The sequence below is a fragment of the Strix aluco genome, chromosome 21, assembly GCF_031877795.1.
Source record: "Strix aluco isolate bStrAlu1 chromosome 21, bStrAlu1.hap1, whole genome shotgun sequence".
Taxonomy (NCBI): Eukaryota; Metazoa; Chordata; class Aves; order Strigiformes; family Strigidae; genus Strix; species Strix aluco.
The window spans coordinates 12,540,090-12,559,450 of NC_133951.1; positions in this window are offsets into that span (position 1 = coordinate 12,540,090).

Below are 19,361 nucleotides of genomic sequence, written 5' to 3' on the forward strand. Positions count from 1 at the left end.
TCTGCAGTGGTCAGCCGGACCCTCGGCAACTCACAGGGCTATTGCAGGACCTGGAGGAGCTGGGCCGGCCGCACTCCCTTGGGTCTGTGCAGAAACACTCTCTAAGAGAGAGACGATAAAAATTATTTGGGTGGGAAGGGAGAAAGAAGGTGAGAAGAGTATGTGAGAAGTATCTGTAATACTGCCTGGGAGGTAAAGCCTTCTGGAAACTCAGCGTGATCCAAACCTGGAATAAAAATAGAAGACGGGAGATCCTCGGCTCACGTTTCATAAGGGAAATCAATCAAAGCGATGGAGGAGCGGGAGGGATGGTGCAGACTGAGGCAGTGGGGCAGGGAGCAGGCGCTGCAAGAACGCCCATCTCTTATTTCTGCAAAGCCAGCTCAGGTTTCATTGCTGTTCCAGCGCTTTCAGTGGGAATGCTTAGCCTAGTGTGAACACTTTGGAAAGTCCCAGATGTATTTCCATTATGTCTTTTCTTTGACCCCAGCTTCCCACCAGCCTCTGTACACAAGACTGTCTCACGAGCAGCCTGTAGACTGGATGCTAAAGTTGCAGTGTTGTAGAAAAGGAAGTAAGTACATCAAGACTCGAAGGTAGCTCTTAAATTATAGTTAAATTAAAAATAAATTAAATTGTATGGCATAGCATAAACATTGTCCTTGTGCCTTTCAGGTGAGGAACCAGAGAAAGATGTATGGCCAGGCACTGCCCGGGGGACACACCATGTAAAGCATTCATCAAAACATTAAGATATGCCTTAAAATAGTGTATCTATCCATAAAACTGATAATGTAGATGAAGAATATATGAATTATTTCTACATGCTGCAATTCCCATTCATGAAAAGGATAGCCTGCTGATAGGAGTGTGTGTAAGAGGCCTCCACCCAAGGGCCACGCTCTCCACTGATCTGCCGATGATGTGCTACCGTTCACCTCCTATAAGTGCTGTGAATTTTTGGCAGAGATGCATCGGCAGGGCTGTAACTGGAAATTGGAGGAAATTGGGCAAGAAAAGAAGACAAAAGTCTGTGCCAGCGGAAGGTATGCAGTCCTCATGAGAGCCGTGCACTGGCTGTGTTGACACACATGCTTTCCATGCACAGAGTATCTTGCAAGTACTGTAACAAGTCAAGGCAACATATAGTCAGCGTATAGCTGAAGTTTCCAAATACCAGATGTCACATTACATCACTTTGTAGTGAGTAATGTACTCTCATGTTATGCAATGTTATGAGCAGTAGTCTGTTATTTCAGAAGTTGCCAAGAGAAAAGCTCTGAATTTTTAGACGTTTGTATTTTTGTTTTGTTTTTATAGTCATCAGTTTTGCAACTGGATTGGGATCCCTTTTTATTTACCTACAACACTGTAATCTACTTCCCTGAAGAGTGGATATAAGTGCTTCCAAAACTGCGGACATGAAAAGCAAGTCAAATTTTTATTGGTTACTAAGCAAGGCAAGTGATAAATAACAGCCTTGCTAAGTGGTTGATGGGAAGAGCAGCGCCGGTATTTTTTACTCACAGAATTACACACTCTTTCTGCTCACAGATGAGTTTGCTCTAGAATAGTTTTCCACACACACGTACAACATGCATTCAATATTCCTGCACTGACGACAAACCAGTTTCTTCAAGTGATCAGCCTCTCATCTGGTTGGGAATGACGGGGGAAGGCACCAGATGAGTGGAGAAAACGCAGACCGAGTGAAATTGCAAGTTCAAACCTGCAAAAACCAAGCAACTGGCTTGTTGTGATCACACCCAGCACCAACTGAAGTCACCGGGACTATGTCCGCATAGCAAGAGAGAAAGCCTACGTGAGGGTGCTGAGCACTGGTCAATAGTGGTATTCAGCTGACGTTACTGGATGAGCCTCAGGAAGGTTCCTCTTCCCTAACTGTAGGCATCTACATCTGAAGTGTCTCCACTTGAGTCTCTCCTAGTCTCTTTTTAGAATCCACAAAGATAAACAGGCACTTCTAATTTATCCCTGACCTCACTTACATTAGCTGCCTTAAGGACAGACAACAAAATGAGTCCTACCCAATAATGTAATACGAATAAACTTTAGGACAGGCTTTGATGTGTGAAGGGATACAAGGCAGCTAACAAGGACCTTTTCCATTGATTCCAACTGGAAGCTGAATTCACCTATTTTACCCCAAACCTCTAAGACAGTTTGACGAGCAGTTTCATACAAAACAGTCACAACTGCAAGACCTTGCCTCATGGATACAGTGCCTCAGTTTCGCAGTTTTGCTTCAGTTATAGCAAAATATCTGAGGTTTCCAGTGAGCAAAATACAGTATAAAAATGTGTGGAGCCTCTCCCTCCTGTGGGAGAGAATTCAGGGAGCCGCTGAATCGATACATCCGTGGACTCCTCAGTTTCAGAGAATTGCAGGATTTGCTGGTGCAAGATATTTCCAAGATGTGGGTTCTGAGGAATGAATAATTCAAATTGCTTCATCTATCTGCTGAATGCACTATTTTAAATAAAATGTGTGCATAGTAATGGGGGGGGGGGGGGGGGGCAGAAACCTCAGTTTCCTTTTGCTTTTAAGGTCAAAGATTGAATCATGTGCTAACTGCTGTTGCAAGCTCTGCCTTTTAAACATGCCCAGAATTATGACCTTTCAATTGTAGTCTAAATACCGGGGTCAGTTATAGGATCATCTTAGTGCCCTGTGCGTGATTTATAAAGTCACGTGTCAGTGAGTAGTAAAAGGGATTTACAGCAGATTGTAGGTCAAAAGGGGTAGGGCACACTGGAAATCTTGAAAACAGAAGTAAATTTAGCATAAATGAATGTACTAGATATTGAGTGGATGCCAAAGCATGTATGGGATTTAAGCCATTGTTTTCTATGGTCCTGAGCCAAAGTACAATGTATAATGGTCCCAGATTGGTGGATTTATGAGTGAATGATTAAAAAAAAGAGTAATCAAAGCTGTTAAAAAGGAGAAAGAATCTGAGTGCTCTGATAAACATTAAAATTAATCCCAACCTAGATCTCAAAGGGAAAGAGAAATCTTTCAATAGGTAAATCTATACACTTCAGAGAATTCCTATAGAGCGATCTACATTTTGTCTTTTACTCAGAAAAATCCAAATCTCTCAGTTCTACATACTTGGGCTGCACTTAGCATTTTCATTTCATCCTGCAAAATCAGCAGTTTGTTTAATTCTTTGCAAAGCATAACTGCCCAGAACAGATAGGGTCCAGCCCTGAAATGTTTTAGTAATAGGGAGACAGCTTAATTATGCGATCCTAAGAAACCAAAGGCAAGCATCTGACTTGTTCTTTACGTCACTTGATTCCCCTCTCTTGCCCCTTTTGATGAAACAGTTAAAAAAGAAATAAAAACACAGCCAAAAAGATAAAACAAAATCTTAACTAATGTGGCACCTTGGGTTTTTTCTAAATTCCTTGCTGTCAGCAATAAAAGAAGAAAAGCCTCCGAGGCACTGAAACTTCAGACCCTAGAATACCTGCAGGCGTAGGAGATAACAAGCTATGATGTCTTACAATAACTTTTTCTCTCTGCCTCTTTTCTGTCTCAGTTCTGCTGCAAAAGAACTTTGACTTTCAGGTTTTCATAGCAAAAGGGTTCTATTTTCTTCCTTTTTAGCTGGTTCTGCATGGGGACTAAACGAAGGGTCTCATGCCAGTTTTCCACCCCCTCTTCCTCCCGCCCTCATCTTTCATTTTAGGACAGTACGTAGCTGCTGCTGGGAGAGTTTTCTCACGTGTGCTATTTCAGTCTGATGTGTCCATCCTTCTTATGCTTTCCTTGTTTGTAATATCCACCTTCCTGTCCTTCGCAACACTGCCCTTCCTCTCCCTCTTTCCTGGTTTTGTTTGATGACACTCATCTCTCATGTCTTTCAGAGACGCAGCGCTTTAACACTGCTTTTGCTGGTTATTCACACCCTTCAGTAAACACAAGGAAATTAGGAAAATAAAACTTTTGATGGCACCTAAAGGCATTTCAGGAACACACGGTGCCCTGTTGCCTCAGGCCTCTTAAGCTCCAGTGCTTTGCGAGTGTAAGGGTACAGGGTATGAGTGTGACTTATTCCCCCCGCCACAGAAAAGCCGATGAAAATCCTTTACAGTCACAGCGATATCTCGCATTTTGCTTCTGCAAACTGGAATAAGCCGTACTGGTAAAAGCACTCTTGTACCAGTTCAAGCGAAGGGGAGCAGGTTATCCCTTTGGCTATGCTGACATAATTTAAAATGACGGAAATATAAATCTAGTCTAGATTTTAGGTTTTTTTCTGAAAATCCTATCCTGTATGTGTGCTCACCTCTTTCAAAAATGCTAAAGGAGTTTGCTTACATTTCAGAAAGAATAATTTTAACTGTAAAGAAAGTACTACCAGGAGGATGTGAGCCAAGTATGGGAATATCAGCCCTCAGCTTTGCCAAGCAAGTTAATAACCCCCTGGCTGTCAGCTGGAGGGTGGGAGTAGGTGGTAGGTGGTGCTGCTTCCCCAGCAAAAGAGGCATCCAGGCAGAGACAATGCAAACTGCCCTTTTTTTTTTTTTTTCCTGCTTTTATTATAGGACTCAGAGTTGCTTTACATCCTTTTAATATCCCAGACTAGCAAAACTTCTGCTCAGGCAGAGCAGCACAAGAAGCAAATGCTTTTTGGGTCCAGCTTTAAATACGTGGTAGCATCAGCACCCACCTCACAGTTCTGATCAAGGAATAAATTGCAGGCAACAGGGTGTTGGGCTGTGCACACATGGTACCTACCACTGCACGGGGCTCCTGACAGCACTTGGGAATGCTGTCCTGCAGGGAAAATTTTGTCTTGCCTTTTGTGCGTGTCAGAGCAAGGTCGTGCACATGTGTCTGTGCCAATTTGCCCATGAAAGACTATGACAACAGCTCAATTTTTACAGAAGGAAATGAAAAACGCATCTAAAAGATGCTTCAAGTGAATGAGTTCATATTAGGCAGATTCTGCTGTCTGCAGGCTACACCAAAAGGGCATTTGGGGTGTGACAATACTTGGGATAGCCCTTTATCACTCACTTTGGCAGAATATATGTCACTGTCAAAAAGTGTCAGACAGTGATCAAGCAGATACTGGATACGATAAACCCGGACTGTCTCAGTAAGAATATCTCTAGTTTCAGGTATCTGTGTCAGGCGGCTGTCTGAAAGGACTTGGAGACTTTTTCCAGAAAGCTGGTGAACCCACTCTTTGCAATATGCTTTTATGGACTTAATCAAGACCAGTAGGGAAAGGGGCAGCCAGAGGTTTCTAACCCCTTTCACATGTTTTCCCCCTCGCTGCTCTGGGGTGGAAGAGGGTATTGAGTGCCCTTCAGAAACACTCAGGAAGAGCTGGTAAGACCTTCCTGGAGGTTTGCAGCTGTTAAAACCAGTAAACACCAGAAGCCAGCACACCACCAGAACAGGCTTAAAAGTAAATACAGGAAGCTGACTAAAAACTGAAACAACAACAACAACTCCTCCCCCCAGTAAGAAAATAATGATGGATTTTTTTTTTTTTTAGAATCCTCACAACTTGAACAGAGTCAAGTTTGAAATAACACAAAGAAGAACACAAAGCCTGGCTCTGTGCTAGCAGGCTTTCTAAATCATTTTTAAACAAGCAAGGGCTATAGAAAACTAAGGAACAATAGAGCAGACCTACGTGTTTGTTTTAAGCCCCAGAAGCTCCTGTGACGGTTGGATGTTGGAGGAGCAGGAGCTTGTGCTGGGATTGCTGGTGATTTCCCCTTTGTCTATTCAAGGTAAGCTGCAACAATAACTTCCTGCTCACTCTCCTGTGAAAATACCCTCTGTTTGTGGGTATGAAAATAGCTCTGTGTCCCATAGTGCTGCAACCTCCAGAACACTTCATCCCTGGGCACGGAGCGACTTGCAAACGGTGATGAACCTTCAGGGGACAGATAATAAATCAAATTGCAAATGCCAGATGCCCCCAAGCTATATCTATCCTGCAATTTAAAGCATGAAGAGCTTAAAAGCCATAGGCCAAATACTGAAGGGTATTTGATGAATAAAGAGGAAATACAAGGAAATATTAACTAAGGAAAAAGTTTGAACAAGCAGTGTTATTTGTGAATTAGTCTCAGCAGAGTGAGTCAGGTGGGGTCATTCTGCTACAAATTCATTTTTGGAAATTCATCTTTAGGATCTCAGTCCTCTCCTTCTAGAGTTTTGTGAATCTTCAGAATGACAATAATTCAGTATCATGAAAACAGTAATGAGATCTTGAAACTAAGATCTAAGGTACTCTGAAGCACAAGAGAAAAACTGGTGGAATAAGACCTCAAATTTTATAAAGAAAGTTTAAATGCTGATGCGAAAAATTGTCAGGAAAAAAGCAAAGAGTACCACAACAAAATATGTTTGAAATTCATCCCTACTCTAGGCAATTTTTCACTTCAGAAAAGTTTCAAGTTTTGTTTCAATGTTACCAAAACAAAATCTCTCCACAGAAAAATACTGAAGCATAAATAAAGCATCACTTCAGTCTGAAAGAAGACTTTCCACTTTGGGTCAAATAGTCTGTTTCTGCTCCAGAACGAATAATCTTTGGTCTCTTTGTGTTGCTGGACACTAAAACAAAATTAGGTTTGCGTGATACAAGGTGAAGGGTTTTTCATGGTTCGTTCCTTTTTCCCAGACCCATGAGGCAAACAAAACACTGAGATATTTCTACACCTCTTCTAAGGATGCCTGTTGGGATTTTCAGGAGCATCTAAGGATCTGTCTGCATCCTTAAGCGTTTAAACAGACTTAAATATAGTTCTAACAATGCCATGAGGCTTTCTCCAAACCAACGTGCTTCTTGACCTAGGATATTGTCAGCTAATGCAGCTGAGAAAGAATTGAGGTTTCCTAGCTCTTATGTGACACCATTTCCAAATGACTAGGCTGTACCTAAGCAAATAATGTATGTTTAGAGCCCCCTCAAAAATATTTCCCAATATGGCTTTCTACAGGGAAATGATATTTTATTTGACAATTGCGGGAACCATGTTTTTGTTGACATCTATTTTATGAGTCTTGACTGTCATGTGCCAGGACAGCAAGCTGTGCCGATATCCTAATAAAAGTACACCTAATCATCCAGGTGCAACAGGGGAGCAGAGCACATGCTCAGTACATGCTGTATCACACGTCTGATTTTACTAGGGGATCTGTACAGCCCGTTAAAAGGAAATGATGAGCATCAACCGGCAGCTAAACTGAGTAATATTATTTGCTAAACACTCAATCTTTGCATTCGGCTAGAGATATCAGCCAGCTAAGAGATGTGAAAGATTAACTCAGTCATAATTATCTTTTCCTTTAAGAATATTTTTTCACCTGCTTCCTAACCCCCTGTTTTTTTCTATTACCACTTTCACACAGGGCTCGTGTTCTTAAAATGGTTAATGAAAATCTTTTGTCCTCCTTCAACCCCTATTTTAGGAACCTCTATTTTTCCTCTTTCCTGGGTCATTCTTAATAGTATCACCAGACACAGAAGGATCTGTTAAGCCTATAAGCAGACAGGGCTGCGAGTCACAGTGAAAGGGGCACTTCAAGGTGAACTGAGTAATGAAGACTCCTGCAAAGAAGGAGACATATGTAAGCTATGATACCGCCACGAGCCAGATCCTTACGTGGTACAAGCCCGGCTGTCGTGCTGGAACAACACAGACATCTTCCCACCAGTTTTATCATGATGTTTCGGTGCACCAGTCATGTTGCATTCACGATACAGTAGGTGCTGGGAGAAGTAGGTTGTGGTTTTTTTTTTTTTCCTTTGAGCTGGTTTTATTCTTTTTAATGAAAAATCGACTACTCTGAGGAAGCCCCAGGTTGCAGCGTAAACTTTACTCGGTCCACAATGTGTAGACGGTTCCTTCATTGTGTAAGTATCTTCTACCTAATCCTCAATCTTGTCAATATGTATTTACCCTTAATAACTTGGATCTGGGTCATCACTTTGTCTTCCATTTGTTTCAGTGTGTCCTAAGCTGCGGCTCTATTTCTGTCCAAGCTAAATGCTTGGTATTCCCCCTAAGACCTGGGCAGTTTCCAGCTTCTGTCTCACAAAATAAAACAAGCTATAAACAAAGGCTCTTTCCAGCCAGGCACTGTATTGTGGGTACAAAGGCTTGCCGGTATCTGAAATTTCCCACCCTCAAAAGTATGTCAAAGGTATTTTCACAGCTTCTGCCCTGTGTCATTTCTCCAAAACATCTCAAGTCATTTTCCTTTAGGAGAACAAGGGAGAATAAAAAAGCCACACACACAAAAAAACCCCAACCCTATAATGCATGTGTCAACAGGTGAGGTCTAAAAATTTCATTAGGAAAAAAAAAAGGGGGAAGCTGTAACAGCTGCATGCATGTTTGGAGGAAATCAGAGGGGCACTTTCCATCTGGCATGTGCTCCACGGGCAAAAGAGCTTTTATAAGACTTGGAACTCAAAGACCACTTATATTTTGGGGAGTAGGCTATTCTTGTACTGCTCATTTTAGGCAGCACAGCAACAGCTACCATTCAAAATACCCCACCATCCCGCCTCAGGAGAGTTCACACTGTAGCTAAAAAAAGAAAAAAAAAAAAGTCCAGCTCCAAGTGGGAAGATGGACATGGCCAAGATGAGGATGTCTTGTTTTTGTTTCAGCCAGAACCCGTAGTAAAATGTTGGACTTGACCCTTCCGTCTCTGACCTTGAGTATTTTCCCCACTGATTTAGGATCTGACACAAAGGAAGGAATCTCTGCTTTCAACCTTTTCAACCACTGCAGAAGGAACCTACAAAAATGAATCAATGATGCAAATAAACACTTCCCTTCACCTCGACTGCACCCGGTCCTGCATTGTCCAGTACACGAGTACAGACGGAGCCTGCACCAAAGAACAAACGCGTTTGGTTTTCTTATATTGTGAAGTTTGCCCAGGAAACATTTTTCCTCTGCCATGAAACTTTCTCAGACGTTGGCAAAGCAGCTTGTCTTCAATAAAATGAAGTTAAGACTTCATACCATAAGAGGTGGCTGCCTGTTAAGGGAGAGGGTGGAGAGCAAAGTGGGGACTGAGGAACGGCCTGGGAGTTGAGGTAATCACTTGAAATATGGGATGATCCATAGGTCCTTCCTCTACCAGGCTTTTGCATCCCACAGAAGGGCTGTAACCAGTACAGGCTGTGGGTTTGCCCTTTTTCTAGTTTTAAGAAGAAATTCCATCCTGGAAATTTTTATCAAATTATATTTTCCCCAAACCAATATGTTGCTATGGAAAGGTTTGTTTCAAGAATTCTGCCTTATTGGACAAGACCTAGGGGGTCACAGCCCCCCAGAAAACCCTAATATATCCCATATATAAACCCTAATACCTGTGTTACAGCAAGCCCAGGCTGCCCTCGCCACTGCTGCCGCTGTGCTAAGTCCTGTACTAATGAAGAACCAAATGCACAGCTCCTGCTCCAAGGAGTTTGCACTCTGTATAAATAAGAGATTGACAGTTGCAAAAGCACAAGGGAGCATTTCTCACTTTCAGCTGTCAGATCTGATTTGACTCATCAGCTCTCACATTCACTGGATTTTGTGCAATAGTGCTCATGTTTAAACTTGACATCATCAGCTGGCTCACTATCAGCTGACCACTGCCCGAGATGGTCCTGGTTTTGATGGTGTGTCATCAGACCACAGAACAAATTGCATCTTCTCACTCAAGCCCTGACCCAGCAGGACATTTAAATGTATTTTTAACTTTACTCAAGCAAATCCATGAAGCCAAAGGCATTATGCTTCTCTGGCTGTGTTACTATCTCTGTGGTGTGTGTTTGGGGGGACCCAGTGCATCATTGTGGCTGGAGCTTTTCATGGGCCATAAACTTTGGCTTCTGTCCAGCTGAAGGCCATAAACACTTTGCACTTTTGTGGGTCTCTGTAGAGATTTGTAACCAACTATATTGGTGCATAAACAGACTTTTTCTCCCAAGAAATTTTGGGCAAGCAAGCAATTGAAATTTGATCTTTCTTTTGGTTTTCTGGGGGCTTTTTGTTTAGAAACTGAAATGCAGTCACATTTCAACTTGAAATTGTGATTATCAATTCAGGTTGACAGGTCAGCAATCCTTTTCTGTAAATCAGAGAGCTGAGCAGCACTGCTTTTCCTGCTCAGCGCCTCTCCTCCAGTTCCTACAACTGACTTTATTTCTTACAGTGTTTAGCTTTCCTATGTCCTCTAAAGTAAAGATGCCTTATGGAGCTTGGACCTGTTGAGGTAACTGTGCAGAGGTCAGCTCTGCCACATCTGAGCTACGGGCAGGGCTGCTAGCCTATAGGCGATTCAGCCTAAGGCAAGGCAAGACAATAGCATGCTGCCCATAATAGAAGCACGGAAAGAAATCAGAGGGGTCAAAAGAGGCTCTGTAGAAGAGAAATAAAAGCTCTGGCAAGATTGCCTATTTGAAAAACAAGCAAGAAAGTTGTTTCTCAATGTCCAAGCTGGAAACAAGCTGATCAGCCATAACAAAAAGCTAACACAGCAGTTCATTCCAGCAGGCTGAGCGCCTCCAGGACTTCACTATTCTTATGCCAAACAGGAAGATAGCAGCTAATCAAACCTGCTAACAGAGCATTTCTCACTCACTTGTGTGTATCCTTTGCTTTTCCCCCAAAGCACGAATGCATGCCGCATAGTCTGTCGCTTTAATCCAGCTGCCCCAACAAGAGAGAAGCTACAAAGAAGGAAACCAGCCAAACCAGTTACTTAAGCCCACCGGGAAGGAGCCACAAGTACTGGGACCGTTTGTATTTACATTTGGATGGACAAACAGGTGGCTCTGATGTCCATCTGGGCCATCACCCTGTTTCTGAAGAAAAAAGGTAAGAGAAAAGCAAGCCTACAGCCATACTCTGACAACGTGCCTTCCCAGCTTCCCCAGTCTGCAGCTGGAGCACACAGATATTCTTGTCCCAAGTCCAACCAGCTCACCTAAATAAGGACAGAGAAGAGAGGAAAAAGGGGACAGCTTTGTGGAAGCAAGTGGTTCCAAAGTGCTCCACTCTTCTCGGTTCCAGTGTCAAAAGCTAGAGTACAAGGCAACTAATGCCAGGAAGAGATCATCCTTAAAATAAAGGTGGCCAGAGTGTTTATTTTAATTATTGCACTCACAGCTGAGGCTGGGGAGTCATTCTGGGATGTGGCATTCCTGCTGATGGTTTCCTCCAACCTTCTTACTTCCATATGCTGCTTCCACACCCATCAGAGGCAGGTTCAGAGAGGTACGGGGAGACTGCACTATGAGACATGACTTTCAGGAGAGACAGATGCCATTAGTATTTTTAAAATGAGCCCTGAACCTGTCAGTGTTGGGATATCTGCTGATTAAAGTGCCCTTCTGGGCACCAACCCATAGCCATATGGCAGAGAAGGCGGCTGCTCCTTGTAGGAGGTTTGGTGGATGTTGGTGTAGCCACTGCTTTTTCCATCAGTTATTCAAATTGAGGCATGAAAGTGGATTCAAATATTGGGAGGGGAGAGGACACCTTTTTTTGACCTGCCAAATTTCCTAGCAAGCTTCGGAAGCAGTTACAAATGGGGCAGGTGGGAATTACGCTGTGTTTGAGTCAGGTTTTTTCGGTTGCCTCACTTTGATTTTAAAATCTCCAGGCAGAAGTAACAACTGTATCGATAGGGTCTGAACAGACAAGTGCATCGACATATGTAAGGGATTACTGTGTGCATGTTGTAAACGCACATGTGTGTCTCGGTGGCATTATTCCTGAAAACACTTTCCCAGTGTTTTTCTTTTCACGCTTTTAAATGTAAATGTTGAAAGTTCAGAGAACACCAATAAAATATGAATGATGAACATTCCTTACTCCCTGGTTTAAAGAATGTCCCAAGTCACGAGTAACATAAAACCACAGATTTTTCCCAGGAGTAATAGTAGAAACTTCATTACTTGAATCATTTGTAATCAGACTAGACAAAGCAGCGAAGATTGTACTCTAGGGTACAATCCTGAATCCCTTCCCTCCCACCCCGAGAACTTTTCCCCAGCTGTTGGCATGTGTCTTTACTTACAGATTCCTTGCCAAGACAGGTCCTTTGCTTTCTTAAATATACCATTACTAATGAACAAATACAAACTTCCAAACCACCGAAAGCTTCCAAAATATTGCATGTACTTCTATCTGAATATTCGTTTATGTTCAAGACTACTGGACTAAATGTTAATCACATGCCTTTAATCTCTGAAATTTATTAGCAGTATGTGCTATCCTGATTTTTCTTGCTAGTCAGCTCATAGAAGTTAATTTGCAACACAGGTAGAAAAATAAGAAAGATCTAATCTGTAAAAGAAATTGTTTAAAGTTGCTATGGAGCTTAATGCTCAATATCTCAACTAATGACCACAAAAATCTTCTGTTTTCCCAAGGAGCTCATGCCTGAATGACATGGCAAGCACTAAGTAGGGTTCTGATTTCTAGCTCATGTACTTTAGAGTGGCTGAAATGAACTCCACAAAGAGAGATTTTCCTGATATCTCCTTGAGAGCTTCCATGTCACTGCAGAAATGAATTCTGCAGTCTTTGCTACAGGAACCATGTTGACAGTGAAAATTCAGTGTAGCGTGGGGATAAACATGGCTGAGGAGCACAAGTCCAAGAACTCAAACGATGCGGGATCAAGATCAGATCCAAAGGCAGGGATCCTGCCAAGTCCCAGCACTGGTCACCCTGGCACACTGAGACTGAGCAAGTTTCCATTCTGGTTTTTTGCTGGAAGAGGAGCTGCTTCTCTAAATGCAGAGCTCTTCCTCTTTGAGAGATGGCAGTGATTTTTAATCTGGCCTGTGCTGGTCCTGGCACCTTCAATTTAGGAGACCCATAAAACAGGGTTAAGGGTGCTTGAGTCTGCAGAGACAGAAACAGATACCAGCCCAGCCATAAACCAGACTGGGTCTTTGGTGACAGTTCTCCAAACTCTGTAGTCCCTTAATCCTGTAGTTGAAAATTAACACACATTTCATCTCAAATCATGTTAAGCACGGTCATACTCTCACACGTGCTAATGTAGTATTTAAAAAAGGGCTTGTATCAGATATCCAGAGTAAGTCTCCCGGCTATCTGCGGGCACCTTAACCTTCATCCAAATGTTCTCTGGTTTGCTTCTGGTGGGGTGCTGCTCTGCAGCTTCAGCAGGTGTCCCCCCGCAGCCTTGGCCGGCTCCGGGCGTGCAATTCAAACCGCTTTGAAATCAGCAGTCTTTGTTCACTTTGTAGGAATGCCTTAATACAATAAAGCCTTAACAATTAGGAATAGCATCGAGTCCCCATGAATCACTTTTCACACTGTTTTTGCATCCTCTGTGTATGTTTGTCTTTCTTCCCAAGGCTATTCCCAAGCTATTGCTTTCCCCTGGAGCCCTATTAACGTCTATTCTTTGTATTTACTAACAGGAAGCGTCACAGTTCTGTCCTCACCAGCTTCACTCACAGGCCCTCTTAATTATTAGTATCTTTCTCTTTCTTTTTTTTTTTTTAAGCTTATTTGGCAAAAATCTATGTTCCTCTATTCTTCCTGGCTAGCAGGTTATTTCTTTCTTCCTCAAGGTGCAATCCGGTTTCCTTTTGTTGTTAAATTGCCTAATACTGATACTTTCCTGGATATTGTGGGAAAGAGTCCTGGTTGACAACCAACTTCTTTTCATTTCCATCCTGATTAGCAAGCAAATAATAAGTGGAAGCATAATTTATGGTTTGATTTAAGCCACCTCATTCACATTTGGAAGGAAATCTAGGATGACTAAATCTTGAAAGGGAAGGCAGGATAAGCAGTATTAAGAAGCTGTCAGGGATCGGAATTGCATTAAATGTTCCTGCTTTATTGTCATAGACTTTTGGCCTCTTGCATTAATACAAGACGATACTAGAGAACTCTTTCATCTAAATATATGAAACCCAGAGAATAAGATAGAAGATCTGACCACGAAGAGGGTTAGGTGACTGGCATCCTGCATCTCACTGTCTCTTGAGTTGACCAATATATTCTTTCATCTCTTGACACTGTTCCTCTGCGACAGCTATTCTTTTTCTGAAGCATTGCTTTGCATTTATATTCTAAACTCTTTTAGGCAATTAAAAAAAATTTTAAAAAACCTCAACAACTGTAAATATAAATCTAGATATATAGATAGTGTTATCAAATTCTTAAGAATCTTTTCCTCTCTGCTGGATGCTCAGAGCCTTCGCTCTCCCTTTCAAGAGCAGCTCGAGGTGTCTGGCAGAATCCACAGAGCATCCCTGTCACCCCATCAAATTTCAAGGCTTTTGTTGACCCTGTTCCAGCACAGGTATCGATATCCAGCCTCGGGGATGCTCTCTCATCTCATCTCTTCCTCCCCCACTTACTCTCCAAGATGGGCTTTTCCATTCCTTCCCCTTTAGGCTTCAAAATCAAACAAAGTCACATCAGTCTTCAGATCTTCTTCACAGAAGCTGACGATCAGCGAACATCATTAACATTATTTAGCACTGCTTTTAAAAGATGTTTGGGGTTTTTTTTCCCCTCACTGTGAAATATTAAGGCAGGAAATCTCTCCTTCCTGATCCCCCCAAATCAAAACAGATTGACAGAAAAGAACCACTGCTTTCCAGCCCTTAAACATTAACTTGGCAGCTCGTATTTGTCTCTCGGCTGTGTAACTTGCGGAGAGGTCAGGACTGGATTCGATCAGTGGCATAACTGCCAGCCAGGATACAGAATCTCTTCCAAGCTTATTTCTGAAACTGAAATATAAATCACTATTAACATGTTATTCTGTACGTTTTCTAGCTGCAGCTAACCTATCCTTGCATCTCTGAAAATATCAAGCAGTTCCACGAATAGCATTTATCTAATTTCGTCTGAAATGTACGTGGTGTTGAATTTTTTTTATCTGCAGGTGAGTATTGCATTAGATAAAACACCATGTTACACTGTCACACGCCCGTGCACAGACTGAATGGTGCCTCTCATCGACCTGCTCTCACCCTGGTCTGCACATGGAAGTAGGTTAAGCTGTCTTGGAGCACCAGGGACCAGTCAGCCATAACCTCTCCATGATAGATGATCTCAGGAAAGTCTCTGGCATTGCCCTAAGTTCCCTTGCCCCCTCTCTGATACCGAACAACATTTTTTGTGACTTTTCTCCTAAGTTTCAGCCACCTGAAGTCTTATCTTTGCAAAATCAAAGTTCCTGGCTACCTCAATAAAACAATGATGCATGAAAATGTCAGTGAAGTGTCATGGGGGGAAAAAAACCAACCCCTCTCTGACAACTAGATTTTATTGGTTAGTGCCATTAGCTAAGCCAAAGGACAGAATGTGTCAGAGGACAGATCACAAGGAAGGAATGTTCAAAGGAAAGCTTGGAGAAGGGAAAAATGCAAACCCTGCACAAATTGCATGCATGCCCTAGCAAGCAGAGCTGCGCGAAGGTCTGCAGTGTGAATTGAGAACTCATCTTGGGCACATTCAAGGCTCCCTAAAGTCTCCTAAATTAATCATGGCCTCAGCTAAGCTCGATGCAAGAAATGTTTTTAAACTGAGTGCAACTGGATATCTTAATTGCTCTTTCAATTGAACGTGGAATGGAATCATCTTTGTTTTGCTTGTCATATTCCAAAGGAATTTTAATTTTGGAGTAAAATACAGATAGTAACATTCTGTACTTTTTCTTTTACCTACGTCTCAAAAAGGAGAGAAGAAAAAGGAAAACAAATCTCAAAAAATTATATTGGAAAAATTTTAAATTCTTCAACGTTTAACAAAGTCAAACTCACAGCAATCATTCAAATCCCACTTTGATCAGACTTCAGATCAGAACAAAAAGCTCTAACACTACAAAACTACACAGATTGAAATGGGAAAAGAAAGCAAAACCAAAAGGAAAAGCTGTGCTAACGCTGTGGCCCAGCTCTGCCTGCTCTGGCATGGCACACAGTGCTGCTCTCGGCGTGACGCCTTCCCACCTGGCCCCGGACACACACAGCGGTCACGGCTGCTGGACAATATCATCCACTGATGAGGTCAGGGGGAAAAGTGGCTCAGGGAGTCTCAGGAGAACATTCAGCAGAGGATCATTTACTGGGCAGCATCAAAGGGAGGTGGTGGAGAGAGTCTGGAAAGCACACAGCACATGGGCAGTCAGCTAGACCTTTAGGAAACTGCCGTGGGAGCCATTTCTCTGGGAGAAGGTGACACCTGAAATACCTGGATCAGCTGCAGATTATCCACAGTTTCTCCATGCTTATTATTTGTCTTAGATGGGGAGATCCCATTGGGTTTGTCCTAGTAAAGCCATGTTTCCACTGAACACATCTAATGAATCTCCCAACATCCAGACAGGAAGATAACACTTGATTACCAGTTTCTGCAGTGATTATTTGCAGATCTTTCCCTTACACCTATCCTAATGACAAATACTGGTCTTTCCCAGGCATGTAATTGTTTAAGCTCAGCTTGATTCAGAGTCCACAGTCTACTTCCACAGTTGGAAATATCCATCAAGTGGATAAATCTCCCCCCTGCCACTCCCGTCACATGACAAGACACTGACAGTTGTGAAAAAAGCACAGGTAAGGTGGGTATGACCTTGCGGCAGCATTTTAGAACCTAACATCAGGCACAAAGAAACACCTCATGTAGAAGAGCTATGACAACTCTCACAGAGCTACACAATCCCTAGCTAATATTAGCTATTACGCTCTATTGTACAAATACCCCAAACCGTCCCTTGTAGGTGAGCATAGAGGATAGGCAGTCCCCGCCCCCCAAAAAGGAGGAAGGTTCATCAGAATCCTAAATGGTCCTAACCCTCCAAAAACCTTCTCTTTTGAGACCAGTCTCTTACCAATTATAAAGTGACAAAATATCCTTATGCATAAAAATACACTCAGGGAAGTAAAACACAGAAAAATCTGACCTCTGACAGAACTGTTATAAATAGGATATTTGAGAAGTTTTCCATACAGCATCAGCTGCCCTTTAACCCTTGAACTGCAAGCATTTTCCATCCATCCCTCTAGCCAACTACTGTGTGTTTGTGTGCACACACATGCATATACATATATGCACATATACACACACACATTTCTTTATCTTGGGACTGTGGAGTGTGTATAGTTCAATGCTGGTTTGATAAAGTACTTCATTAATGCTCTTACCCTGATCACTTATCGCTGCTGAAGACATACAGTGTCTTGTTAAATGGCCTGTTTGCTTTTTGCGACACTCATTTGTGCAAATTCAAGGAGGTCAATGCGCTCATGAGTAAGATTTGAGGACCTGCAAGGCACTTTATACCTCTGTGGCTAATGAGCGGGTATATGCATAGGAAGCCAAGAGGGGAAAACTGCAAGGGACGTTAGGATTTGATCCCAGGTCAGAGCTTGGGCCGTTGGCTTGATTTTGTGTTTTGCAATGATCAATCACAACAGCATCACTACGGACCTTATCTTAGCTTCACTACAGACCAGCACATTGACCTCACCAACGTCACAGTCCTGAGTTGTGCCCCCACACCTCAGAGCAGAGTTACACAACGCAGCAGAGCCCTGCAGCCGATGGGTTCAGTGGAACTACACCACATCCCATCAGAGTGCCTAGGACTCGAAGAACAAGTTTATAAGAACAGCAACAACTGATCGTTAAGTGTCACATCCACACAAGAGGAATGATGAGAATGGTGTTGGGTGCTGGCTTGCTTCCCTGAACCACCTATGCAGCGTGTTTCAAGCTCTGGATTCGACAACGCTCGAGCACAAGCCTGGGAACTGCTGGAAGTGTTCAGTCATGAGCATCAGATGAGTACTGCGATAGCAGGATGGCAGAGGCACGCCCTAAAATGAGAATACATGTCCCAGCACTCTGAGGAACATGCCTGTGAGTGCTGAGAAGCTTCTGACACTTTCCAAAGCCCATTTAGGCCCTTTTGTACCAGTAAAATTTAGGAGCAAAGACCAGACTCTTAGGTGCGTTTCCCAGAGCTCTTTTCACAAATGAATTGCAACGTCCTGCACCTTCCCCTCCTGCCTGAGGGATGTGTCAAAGGGACGGTCACATCCAAAACACGGGGACGCCCTAAAGCACTTCTTCATCTGCCCTAAATGCAGCCAAGGTACACAGAAGTACCCTCAAGAGGTGGCAGATGAGTGACTGCTGGAGGGATGGGCAGAGGCTGGAGGACTCTCGTTGCCTGGGTGGAGTTGTGAACAGGTGAGCACTATTTATCCAGGTGGGGATAAACCAATTCAACAGAATGAAATAATAAAATTGCTGATTTGCTCTGCCCCAGCAACTAGAAATGAGTTCTCCCTCCCCCCCACCTGTTTGTGGGTTGCACATGTGTTTGTTAAAGATATGTCTGTTTAAATTAGTGGCTATTTATTACTCATAAATAAGAAAGTTATCACCAAGTGCTGGGCAAATATAAGGAATATAACTCCATGCAACATTTCAAGAATCTTTTGTTCTAATCCTGGGCTCTTCTGATCATTTTATACCAGGGAAACTTATGACAACTGAACCTGAGGCTGCATGTAATACCTTTAGGAAATTTCATCCCTTTCTACAAGTCATCTCCAATGAAATTGGCTGGCAAACAACCTGGCATCATTTCTCAAGGGCAATAAAAAAGGAAAACTGAAAAACTTTTCATTAAGCAAGTGTTGAATGAATCAACTTAGGAAAGATATTAGGATCTTTGGCAGACAAAGCAATGAAGTTCTTAACTGTGTTTGTGGTGCCTTTGTGCTTTACAGATGAGATATTAGCGGAGACTGTGCCTTGGCTGTGGGCAGAGACATGAAATCACACTGGTTTCACCATTAAGTTTTTTGCACCACTTTTGATGTAAAACTCAACCTGGAATTCTTGCCAGCCCTGCATGCACACTCACTTCACAGCTTTGACTTCATTCTATAATTAGCTTTGTTTGGGTGAAGCCAAATTTTAAACCTAAACACAAGTAAGGAGAAAAATGTGGGAAAAGAAAACTTTTTAAAATTTTTGAATTACGTATTAAGTACCTCATGTACTTCTCTGGGTAGCTGTAGTCTGCTTTTAAATGCCAATTCCAGAACTGAAAGGTAAACTAAGGGACAACTTGTCCCACTGATTTTTACCTCAACTAGATGATTTCCTCTTTATCTGGGTGGCCATTACTTATAACAGCTATTTATGTTCTTTGTCCAGTACTGTTACAATAAATTTGTTAAGCTTTATCAGTAGCCAGGGACAAGCAGACATCAGAAAGCTCATGTGCAGCTGTGGCCTTTGGGGAGCTGCTACCTAAGTCCTGAAAATTACATT